General features: G+C 45.3%; 1 pseudogene; it reads left to right on the plus strand.

Moving 5' to 3' along the window:
• Positions 1 to 1,897: 1,897 nt before the first annotated feature.
• On the plus strand, positions 1,898 to 2,231 carry LOC101574001 (annotated as a pseudogene).
• Positions 2,232 to 11,793: the final 9,562 nt, after the last annotated feature.

The following is an 11,793-nucleotide window of genomic DNA, read 5'->3' on the forward strand; positions in this document are numbered from 1 at the left end:
TGTATTTAGTGCAGGGTCTATAGGATCTCACTACACTGATCAGACTCCTAGTGATCCTTACTGTTTTTCAGCCTCCCAAGCACTGGGATTACAGGTGCGTACCACCACACCCAGTCTCAATCACAGTCTCAGTGCCCCCCAGGTGCAGGGCTGCCATAGCAGGCTGGGGATCAAACTCTGGTCCCTGCATCTGCCTAAGCAAGCACTTTAGTCCACTGAGCTATTTGGCTGTCCCTAGTAGCTATAATTTTAAAAGACAGAAGAAACTGCTCAACATAGCTGGCCACTAGAGAAATGCAAATTAAAATGATACTTGCAGAGCCCTTCCTGGTCCTTGACACAGTCCAGGAAGTTTATATTTGTAATCCCCTGGAAAAGTTATTGGGATTCTAGTGAGTTAATTTCAATTTACCACTACTGGTGTGACACATGTGACAATAAGGACACTAATACATATCTCTAATTGTGGGAAGCCAGATCTTAAGTCCAGCTAGGGGGATGGCTAACCAGAACAAAGGCCTCAACCCAGGGCCAAACCAGGTTTTATTAATTTGTGAGGAAGGGCGTGGCTTAGGATGAGCAGCTCTGAGAATGGTAGAAGTACCCAAGTGCTGCAAGCTGGGCTCGTACTAAAATCACCTCTGTAATATGCAGAGAGAAGGAAAGGCAGAGCAATCAGCAAAACACAGTGAGGTCGCATCTCACGCTTTGGTTCTGTGCCTCAGCTCTGAAGTGCAATCTTTTATGCCCTGCAAAGGCATAGCCTCTTATGCCAAGGTTCCATTCCAGGAAGCAGTGTGGAGTGTGGCCCTCTCTCCCACCTGGCTCAGACATGGTTCTTGGGAGCTACAGGGTGGGGCAATGCTGACCTGTTGCCTGGCTTCAAAGAGCGCACATCAGCACCTTGGCTGGGCCGATTTGCTTTTCTTGAAGCCAACTGAAGGGATAAGGAAAAGCCCCAGGCAGCTCTGTACATACCAATATACTGGGATAGAGCCAGGTTTAGCCAAAAAACAGATAACTGTTCCTCTTTCAAGGAATGTCATCCAGTGCCCTCCAAGACACTGAGAGTCCATCTTACCCAGGAAGAACGGCCAACATCAAGAAATCATAGACAGCAAATGCTGGCGAGAGTGCGGAGAAAATGAGCCCTCCTCCACTTTGGGGGAGCATGTAAATTAGCAGAGCCACTATGGAAATCAGTTGGGAGTTTCCCCAAAAGCTAAAACTCAAAATTTCATGTGACCGGTTATTCCCTTGCTAAGTATGTTCCTGGAAGCGTTAAAGACACCACAGTATAGTGATGAAGCATGCCCATATCTATAGCAGCACAGCTCATGATAGCTAAATCTTGGTGTGGCCTACACATTCATCCAGAGATGAACTTGAAAAGCAATGTGAGCACACACGATGGGGTATCAGTCTTCCACAGAGAGGGATAAACTTGCTATCTGTAGGAAGATGGATTCACCTATAGACCATGGTATTAAGTGAAGTGATTCAGATCAAGGGCTTAATTAAGTAGCGCAGCTCTATTGTTTCTCTCATAAGAAACTCAAATTATACAAGTAAGGAGCAAAATGAAAGATAGGGAATGGGAAGCAGGGAGATGGAGCTTTCTCAAATGGGAAGGAGATCAGAACACGGAAGGGGGGAGGATGAAGAACAGAAGGAAAGTGTGCCATGCCCACATGCCGGCTCTGCACCAGGGACGTAAGCACCATCTACTGTACACAAGGACTCAGAAAGCCTTAAAACCATGAAAAAGAAGTATTGACAAGAAGGTGGAGAGTTGGGGGCTGCGGTGGTCAGAGGAGACTTGGCTGCAGTCGCTGTAGTGTGGACTAGAAGCTACTAAAGTTCCTGTGGAACCGAAGTAGAATTATATAAGAACACAATGGATGAAGAGGAGAAAACCTATGGTGGCCGTGAAGGCCTGGATGCAATGTATGTCAAGTTGATATCTTCTCATGGTCATGAATTTGTTGTAAAAAGAGAGTGTGCACTAACATCAGGAACAATAAGAGCCATGTTGAGTGGCCCAGTTGGCTGAAAATGAAAACAATGTGGTCAATTTTAGAGAGATCCCTTTACGTGTGCTTTCAAAAGTCTGCATGTATTTTACCTACAAAGTTCGCTACACTAACAGCTACACCGAGATTCACAAATTTCCCATTGCACATGAGATAGCGCTGGAACTGTTGATGGCTATGAACTTCCTAGATTGTTAAATAAAATAAATTATAATGAACTGTTAATTTTTCAGAAAAAAAAAGAATGTGAAGAGTTGGAACTCTCCATATGCTGCTGGTAGGGTTGTAAACTGGAGCAGCCACTCTGGGAAACAACTTGGTAATTTCCAAAAAACATTAAGTAGAGAGTCATCCCATGACCCAGGAATTTGGCTCCCAGAGGAAAGATGTTACCTGTGTCTACAACATCTTATATGCGAGCTTTCATAGCAGGATTACACAAAGTTACTAAAAGGTGGAAACCACAGCCCAAATGTCAAAAGGCTGATTCATCTTGTGTGTATGAACCTTTAGAGCCTTATGCTAAGTGAATGTACTCAGCCACAAGGGACTACATAGCATATGATATTCTTCATACAGAATGTTGAGAATAAACAATTAACAGATAGGGAATATGGATTAGTTCTTGCCTCGGCCTAGAGAGGATGGGGCGTGGGGCATGGGGCACAACTGCTAACGGGTGCAAAATCTCTTTTTGGAATGATAGGACTCTTATGAAATTGTGGTGAATATTGGACAGCTTTAGAACTCACAAAAACCATGGCATTGTACCCTAAAAAGGTAAATTGTGTACTCTAGGTCAATGAATCTGTCACACAACCAATGAGTCTTGGTTCTTTCCTTCATGCACAAAAGTTAACCAAGAAATGTCTCAGAAACATAACTATGACAACTGAAACTATGAAATTCACAGGCCAAAGCAGAAGAAAGTCTTTGCAACTCTGGAGAAGGTAAAGATTTCCTAGAAGGAAAAGAATTTGGTAAATTGAAACTCATCCCAATTGTTAAAATTCTGCTCCTCAAAATACAAGTGGTGATCGAAATGTATGGTTAATGTTGAAATCTTTTAAATTTATTATTGTAAAAGATATGTTGTCATTAGTCCTCCACAAAATGCTCCCCCTGCTTCAGACGCACTCACCCGCCCACTCTTGCCACTCTGTGCAGCAGTTCTGGAAGTTTGCATTGATGATGGCTTCATGAAACATGCTCAACAACACTTGAATGCTGCAGCCCTATGGCCCCCAGCGGACACTCACACGCATAAAGACAGTACAGCGCTTCCTCACCCACCTTATCTCGCGGTCTGGTACCACGGAACTTCGGGATTTTTCCCAAAGGCGAAATGATCTCGAACGAGAAACACTTTGAAGCAGTTCAGGATGTCAAGGCAGCCAGTACAGCAAACCTAAAGGCACAGTGTTAAGAACCTGAAGAAATGGGCCACAACTGCGTACACATTTTGTTAAATATAGGCATGAAAGAAGTTTGTCTAGAACATATAAATTTCCTATAAATCAGTAAGAAAAAGATAAACTACTTGATTTAAAATAATGGCCAGAGGCTTCAATACAAGATAAACGGCTAAGAAAGTATGTGCAATTACCTTAGTGGAAGCCCACACCACAATGAGATACGACTTCATCATGTTAAATTAATTGACCTAAAACGACTGCTTTCATATTTTCACTTCTGCTTTAAAGTTTCTCTGTGTCTAGTGAATTGCACCTAGTATAAACACATCAGAAATAGACATGTAAATGGATTGTTATCTACTCTTATAACAAGCATAGAATCTCAGGAATCACAGGCAGCTCACGACGGTCCTCAGACCACATTCAAGTGAATCGGATGCAGTTGCAACCAGCTGGGTCTCTGTACCTCACTTCCTTCTTCTATGTGTTACTTTCTTTTTGCTGGCTATAAATAGAACCTTCCTTATGCAAGAATGGGGCATTCTGAACCATTTTTGCTTTGGACTGCTTGTCTGGTCCTAGAATTACAAGTACACTGCCTTAAGAGATGTAAAACTAGATTTATTAGAGTTGTTTTTTTTTTTTTTTAACTCTACACTGAAATGGCTAAGATTTAAAACACTGAAAATATCATACCAACTAGGATGTGAGACTCACAGTTTGCTGACGGGGGTGTAAAACCATGGTACTACTTTGGCAGACAGTGGGACAGTTTCTTGTAAAATAAAACATGCACCTAGTGGTTGACTTAGACATTCCACCTCCAGGCATTCATTCAGAGAACAGAAAACAGGTATCAGTAAAACAGTTGTATGAAAGAATGGCCGCCTTATCTGTCACGGACAAGATTGGGAAAGAACCCAAAGTCCATGAGCAAACTGGGGCCTGAATTGGAATCCTACTCAGCAACAGAAAGAAACAGTCTGCTAGTTTCCCAGAGCCAGAATGAATCTGAAAATTATGCCAAAAGGAAAAAAAAAACCAAAAAGAATATACATAGTCTGATTCCATTAATAGGAAGCTCAAAACAAGGCACAACTGATGCTTCTCTGGTGACAGAAATCAGGCCACCCTCGTGGGTGGGGCACCTGATCAGAATCATAGAAGATTTCTCGTTTTCATGGGGACTGCAGTGGTCAAATACATGTGTACATTTGTCAGAACTGAGAAAGTAAACATTTAAAATCTATTTATACGAGAGTATGATATAATGAAAGTGTCAATCAAATCCTTTTACCTTACCATTCTTTAACAGTTGTGCTAATATCATTTGGAGAGTGTTTTTATGCTCATATCTTGTAACTGAGTAACTACTTTAAAGACAACAATATGCAATGTATTAATTATTGGTTTTTAATTTTTTTTTTTTTTTTTTTTTGCTATAGGGTCTCGCTAGGAAGCTCAGACTCATAGTGAGCCTTCTGTCTCAGCCTCCCCCAGAGCTGGGATTACAGGTGTGAGCTGCCACACCTGGTTTTGGTGGTGGGCATAGCATGCAACACTGGGGGTCGAACCCATGTCCTTGCGCTTGCCAGGCAGGCGCTTAGACCACCGAGCTATCTCCCCAGCCTGTTTTAACTATTGTTATTCTCCTTTTATATTGGTATGAAATTTTTTTTACTTTTTTTCCATTAAAAAAAAAGTCCTTTAATGGCTTTTGATCGCCTACTTGGAGATCCTTCGCCAGGCCAGGCCCTGAGTGATCTGTACACCATGTGGACTTTGCTGTGATAGCCGAGTGAACTCATGTTAAAGAAAAGTGGAAATCTTACCTGGCATGAGAGTCGTCACGCTCTCCACTGGAAACCACGTGGGAAAACCCCATGTATCAGTTTATTCTATCGCTCCTGAGTTAACAGAGGAAAGTGATCGATGATGTAGAGTGTGCCTAAGGAGAGTCACATGGAGAGAAAACATTCTCTCAGGTTTTCACAGAGAGCACATTGGCCAAGCAATGGCCGTGACTCATCCACATGGCTGACACTGACAAAGGTTCTACAATCTGAGGTACAGGATCTCAGGATAAATCCTGAGGGGGTTTCACTGACCTTATCAGACCCAAAAGCTACAACTCTTGTTGCATAGGTCCTGCTTTACCTTGGACTTAACCACCCAGCAGAAAAGTATAAAAATGAGGTATAAGAAGTAAAGCCATGCTGTCATGTTGAGCTGTAGGGGACTCAGGTCAACAATTTCTGACATTGCCAGTCAAGCAGAAGACCCAATACTATTATGGGCTACTGGACTCTTTTAGAATATTTTGCTGAGTTAACACACTTATAATATTCAAATAACGGAACTAAACAAAAAAAAGGGGGTACAGATGAATGTGTATTTTGTATCTGTGTATTCAAAGTGGTTAGGATAGATATATAGTTACATTCTCTTAATGAACAGAGGGATTTGTTCTGTGTTTGTAAATAAGATATCACATCTGCATCTTGTACAGCAATTAACCACTAGGAAGAATGTATGCAATGTGTTAATTATTGAAACTGACCTATCAATTTGGTTTGAAACTGTCTCATTGCTATTTGTTTCTCAATAAAATTATAGGGAAAAAATTAAAAAATAAATAAATAAATTTTAAAAAATAACATGGGAAAGATAATTGAGAAGGGGAGGGTGGTTACTGGATGGTAAAACTGCACCTCGATGCTCCTGGGGCACTTCCTCCCGCACCTGCTGGGGAGCAGAAACACCCAGCTCAGAAGCAGCGGGAGGCCAGAGCGGGGCGATGTCAGGGCTAACCGCCTTAACAACTCAGTGGGGGTGGTTGGCTTGGCAAACCGTCATTTCAAAACGGCAAGCAACTCGGTCTTAGGGAAGACGGATGAACACTTAGAATCTGTGTGAGGCCGGTGGATTCTTCGTTCTGAACAAAGAACTGGGCTCTGCAACTCGGCCTCTGGCAAGCGGAAGCCGTTCTAAGAGAGGCGTGCGGGAGCCGCGGGATCGCGGACTCGCTGCCCGCTGCCCCTCTGTCATCCTTTCCAAATCGGCATCGTGCTGTATGGTGGCAGCAAAATATTGGCTCGTCTTGGGAATTCACATTGTATGGAAACAAACGGTCTGGGCACAGAGGCAGGTTGAGGGCTTGATGGGGACACAAGTGCCACCTAGTGGTGGGAGACCTGAGACGTGTGTGCTCCTTTTAAACCAGCTGGGCGCTTTGGGAATTACGGGCGCTGGGATTATCTGTAGACAGCCCTTGGCAGTGGCATTGATAAACAAGGAAAGGAAAGAAGTGGGAGGTTAGGATTGAGAGATATGGAGAATCCTGGGGCTGGGGGCAGGTCGGGGCTTCCAGGTGAGCTGGGCGAGGACCTGGAGATATCTGGTTTTAGCGTTATTAAAACTTTTCATTAAAAACAAAAACAAAAACATTTACCCAACGCACTTACATATGTTACTTGGTCGACACAGCAGCTCCGGAAAACAGTGTTATGGCCTTGATTTTCCAGTGAATACAGGGAGACTCGGGTCCTCCACTAGCTCGACCAAAACTCATCCAGCTTCTCCCTGGTGGAGCCAGACGTCACGCCTGTGCAATTTGACTTCAGACGAGAGACTTTTGTCCTTCTCCACGAAAATGACCCATCCTGTAGGCAGCTCTATCGGCTGCTGGCTCCAATCACCTCTGCTCCTTACAGCGCGGGTCGTCCGAGTGGAGTTTCTCAGAAACAGGCGCAGAGGGAACACACGCTTTGCTGTATTCTGAAAAGGGTGAGACTTGAGCCCGAGAGCTGGTCACTAAAGAGGACTCTAACTGTGAAGTTCTGCTCTCTGGGAGTGCACGGACCCTGCGCATAGAGCACGTTGGTGTCGTTTGGAGAGCCAAAGGGTGCCAAAGGCACAGGGAAGCGTGGGGAGGCTGGGAGACGCGAGCTCCTTCAGAAGACAGCAGCAGAAACGCGGGCTTTGGGGGCTGGCACTACAGAGTTGGAGAACGGCCCCCAGGAAAGGAGAGGAGCAGGGGGCAGCCTCTAAGGCAGGACGTGGGTGTTTCCTGTGAGATGACCAGGTTGGTGAGTGTGCAGACCCGTACCCCTCCACCCACGCTGTCTCTGCTGTGACCCTTAGTTCCCTGTTTCCTGCCTTTTCCTTTCTTCTCAGTGTACCCTGCCCTCCTCCCCAGGATTTTTGTGGCTCTCCCCGAGGACAGCTGGGGCTTTTCTGGCTTTCTTTGCCCATTGTATGGACAGAGAGACACCCGGTTCATACCTTGGGGTCTGCATAGTCTACCCAAAGACAAGCCATTATTTTCCCAACTCACCCAAAACATACATACAGAGGATGACAACTGGAAATCCTGTAAAATGTAAAATCCCGCTAGAGCCATTGTCCCCCTAGGCTGATTTTCATCTGTGACTGCACACTGTAGGGAGGATGCTGGATTTGCTTCAGCCCTGGAGCTGAAGGGTAGGAGGCACTCAGGGAAGATACCGAATTACTAACCAGGCACTGATGGAGCAAGGAATGTCCTTCCATTTATGAGGCTTAACCCTGAGTAGAAAAATCAATGAGCAAACAGAATGTTTAAATTAATAGTTTTTAGGAAGAAAAACAAACACAGGTACAGAGACGGTGAATAAAGGAGGCTCAGGTGGGTTTTTAGGAGCAGAATGTTATTTTTACTATGCTGATCAAAAAAGCTCCACTGTTGGGGTCCCATGTGTGCAGAGACCTCGCTGTGGAAGAGGAAACAAGCCAGGGAGGTCTCGGTGGTAGGGTGTTCTTAGAAAAAGAGAAGGATAAATGGGAAGTGGATGTGAAACATATAATCAGAATAGAAGCCCAATACGTTTTAGTTTCAGATCAGTGGCCCGGTGTTCTAGGAGTTGCAGAAAATAAACCCTCAGTTTCGACCTAAAGTGCTCAGGAGAAGGTGAAAATAGGGCAGCCTGGACAGACCTGAGCTGTGCCAGCGCCCTGCACACCGGGCGTCTGGGCTGCTGGCCCTGGTGGAGCTAACCGAGAGGGGTTATTGAGTTCGTGTGGGTGGCCCTCAGAATCTCCAAGGCAACAGTCCTCCAAGAATCTTGGATTTGAAGAGACTTTGTGGGGATTAGAAGGAGCACACAGGAGAAGGCTGCTCGAGCGGGGTGTGGGCTGCGGGGTTTCCAAGGCCCACTCATGCCTCGGGACAGACCACATCCTTACTACTATCCCTCAGCCCCAGAAGCCACCGGCCCCTGCCTAATTCTCCACAGGAGTTCGAGACCAGCCTGAATTCTAGAGTGAGGTCCTGCTTTAAAAGATGGGCTCGGGCTCTAGGACACAGACAAGCCTGTCACTGAGCTGAGGCCCTTGGCGTACAGGTGCAATATCAGGGTGGAGCGGCTAGAAGTCACAGACACTAATATTAGTCCTGTGTTCTTAATCTTGTCAACTGTCCCCGAGACAAGAATGCAAGCATGGCTCAAGCATGGTTGTGAGCATGAACAGGTCTATTCTTCACTGTGGTGCACGCCCAGGAATTTTTTTACCTATCTATCCTTCTGGAGCTTTATCAGTCATCTGCCAGTATTATGGAATGTATATCTTGCTCACAGGCATGCCCAGAGTTACTTTGTGGCGTTGTGGCACAGTGGGCTGTCCTGGGGTAGAGAGGGAAGGATTATTCCACACACTGATCAGGTAAGAGGTCCTTGGCAAGAAAAACGACCACAAGGAGTAGACGAGAAAGCACATCCAGAACTGGGGGCCGGTGAGATGGCTCAGTGGAATAAGCACTTCCCTGGCAAGCGCAAGGGCCTGAGTTCAATCCCTGGTTCTACAAAAAAAAAAAAAAACAAAAACAAAAACAAAAAAAACAAAACATTAGGGCTGAGGAGATAGCTCAGCGGTGTAAGAGCCTTCCTGGCAAGTGCAAAGTCCTGAGTTCAATTCCTTGTACCAGAACAGCCAAGGCCTCACCCTTTAGAGAATAGACATGTACTGTACGCATCAGCATACTCTATGAAATACATGCACTTTATGAATTAACTATTCAAAATAAGCTGGATTTGGTGAATGAAAAAAAACTTTCTACGGGATGAAAGCCCAGCATTTCCTTATTTGCCGCGATTTATTTATTTATTTATTTATTTATTTATTTATTTATTTATTTATTTATTTATTTATTTATTTATTTATTTATTTATTTATTTATTTATTTATTTATTTATTTCATCAGACAGAGCAGGAAATTAACCAATCGCCCCTTCGGTCTCCCCAAAGTTCTTTCCAGAGCAGAGTATCAGACGCTTATGGAAGGTTGCCCCCTGGTGGACATTTCTTGAACTTCTTTTCTTGCCCCAGTGCTGGAGATCCAAAGGTGTAATTCCCTTCAAATAGCCAATGAGCCCTTTATTCAAACTTTGGGGTTAAGAACCCCCAAATCTATTTCACTAGCTCCCTAAACTTTTGTGAGTGAGTTGGGCTTACTATCAAGCATGTTGGAGTGTGCTGCTGAGGCTTAGAGATCTTATAGCCATTCTAAGAGAAAAACAGAATTATTTGATTTCCTTAAGAGTTGTAACTATGGGGCCGGGGAGATGGCTCAGTAGAATAAGTGCTTCTCTGGCAAGCACAAGGGACTGAATTCAATCCCCGGTTCCGGGAAAAAAAAAAAGAGTTGTAACTATTATACCCCAACAGTGGAGCACAGAAAGAGAGCAAGAAGGAAAAAAGAAGAAAAGGAAGAAAAGAACTCAATGCCTTAGCTACTGTGTTAATATGAAAGCAGAGAAGGGAACAGGAAGGGGGAATGTGGCGAGCACAGGGTAGGGAGCCCACCCCTGAAGTGAAAGGCCACCTCCTCTATCTGCATTAACAGGTGCCACTAGGCAGAAGTAGCTGGGCAATCTCAACCTTGGAGACCCAGAGGGCTTTGGCCCTGGCAAGCTGATGTCCTACCAGCCCCAGGCCTCCTACAGACCGAGTGAATCAGACTCTGTAGAGACGGTGAGGTTATGAATCGGCATCCTTTTGCAGAAGCTCCACAAGTGAGGCTGTGGAGAACACAGACCTAGCACACCCCTCTCCTCTTACCAGGGAGGAAATGGAGGCCTTGGAAAAGGAGGCTGCTGACCGAGGCCACCCAGCGAGTCAGCGGGCAAACTGACTAGACCACAGAAACTAGAGAGCCTTGAGGAGAGATTCACTTTGAATTTCTGAACTGGTGGTTCTGTGATTCTATGGTGTTCTAGTTGGCCGGACTCAGAGGTAAGAGACAAGCCCACATCCGTGCAGATCCTTGCCTGGGGCCCCCCCAATGCCCTTCCCTGTGACCCCCTACCTCCGAGCCACCCTTGCACTGCCTCTCAACATGTCACCCTAGCCTGGCTTTCCTGAGCTGTGTTCCCTCCTGGTGTCATATGAATGAGCCACAGGCTGCCTCTGTCTATGGACACCGGTTTGTTCACTGCAGGCTGAGACCAGACTCATTAGGTCAAAACCTTAACTAATGCCAAACTCCAGTGTTAGCACACCCATTTATTCTACAAAGAGTCACAGTCTTTAGCCATTTGGAGTCCCAGAAAACAGTATCTCATGAAACCATCCTGTACCCTCCAGCCAAGGGTAAGTCCCACCCTGAACCCTGCTGCTGAGTAACACCACCAAGTGTCAATGTTTGGGTCTAGATGTCCTTTGTCCTCCCCAAGCCTCATGCAGTCCTACAGGGGGAGGGTTTTTCAGAGGTGGCTGAATGTAGGGTGTGTGACTGATCCATGCTTCGATGCTGGGCTAAAGGGTGAGGTGCTACCTCTGTACTAGGGCAGGTAGCCTGCATACAGCAAGGGACAGAAGGAATCCTGTCTCTCCCTCTCCTATTGCTTTTGTGTCATCCATTGCTATGTATGTTTTCTCCTCGGCCATGTGCCACCCTGCCTTGGGGCTGGCCGATTATGAACTGAAACCTCTACAAACTGAGCTAAATAAACCTTCCCTCCTTTAATGCTGGGTGTTGTGTATTTTGCCTCAGGAATGAGAAAAGTAACTAAGACACCAAGACATGTAAAGAACCTCGCCCAGGTCTCTCTCCCCTGGGAATTACCTGCTGTCCTCCCTTTCTGAGTAGGTTCTCGTCTCTGCCCCAGTCTCTAGACAGATTCCTGTGGCAAGGAACAGCGATACAGACGTCTCAGTGTTGCCCAGAAAAGCTAGTGAGTTCTACTGCCACCTGGTGGTCATATCTTTTTTCTTTTTCTTGATCAGCCTCCAAATTCCTGGGCTTTTTCTTTTTTAACTGACCTCTTAGATCTTACTGAGTTCCCAGTCTCCTCAAATTGCTGAGCAAC

This window comes from Octodon degus, unplaced genomic scaffold (genome assembly GCF_000260255.1).
Source record: "Octodon degus isolate 3935 unplaced genomic scaffold, OctDeg1.0 scaffold00052, whole genome shotgun sequence".
In the NCBI taxonomy this organism is placed as follows: domain Eukaryota; kingdom Metazoa; phylum Chordata; class Mammalia; order Rodentia; family Octodontidae; genus Octodon; species Octodon degus.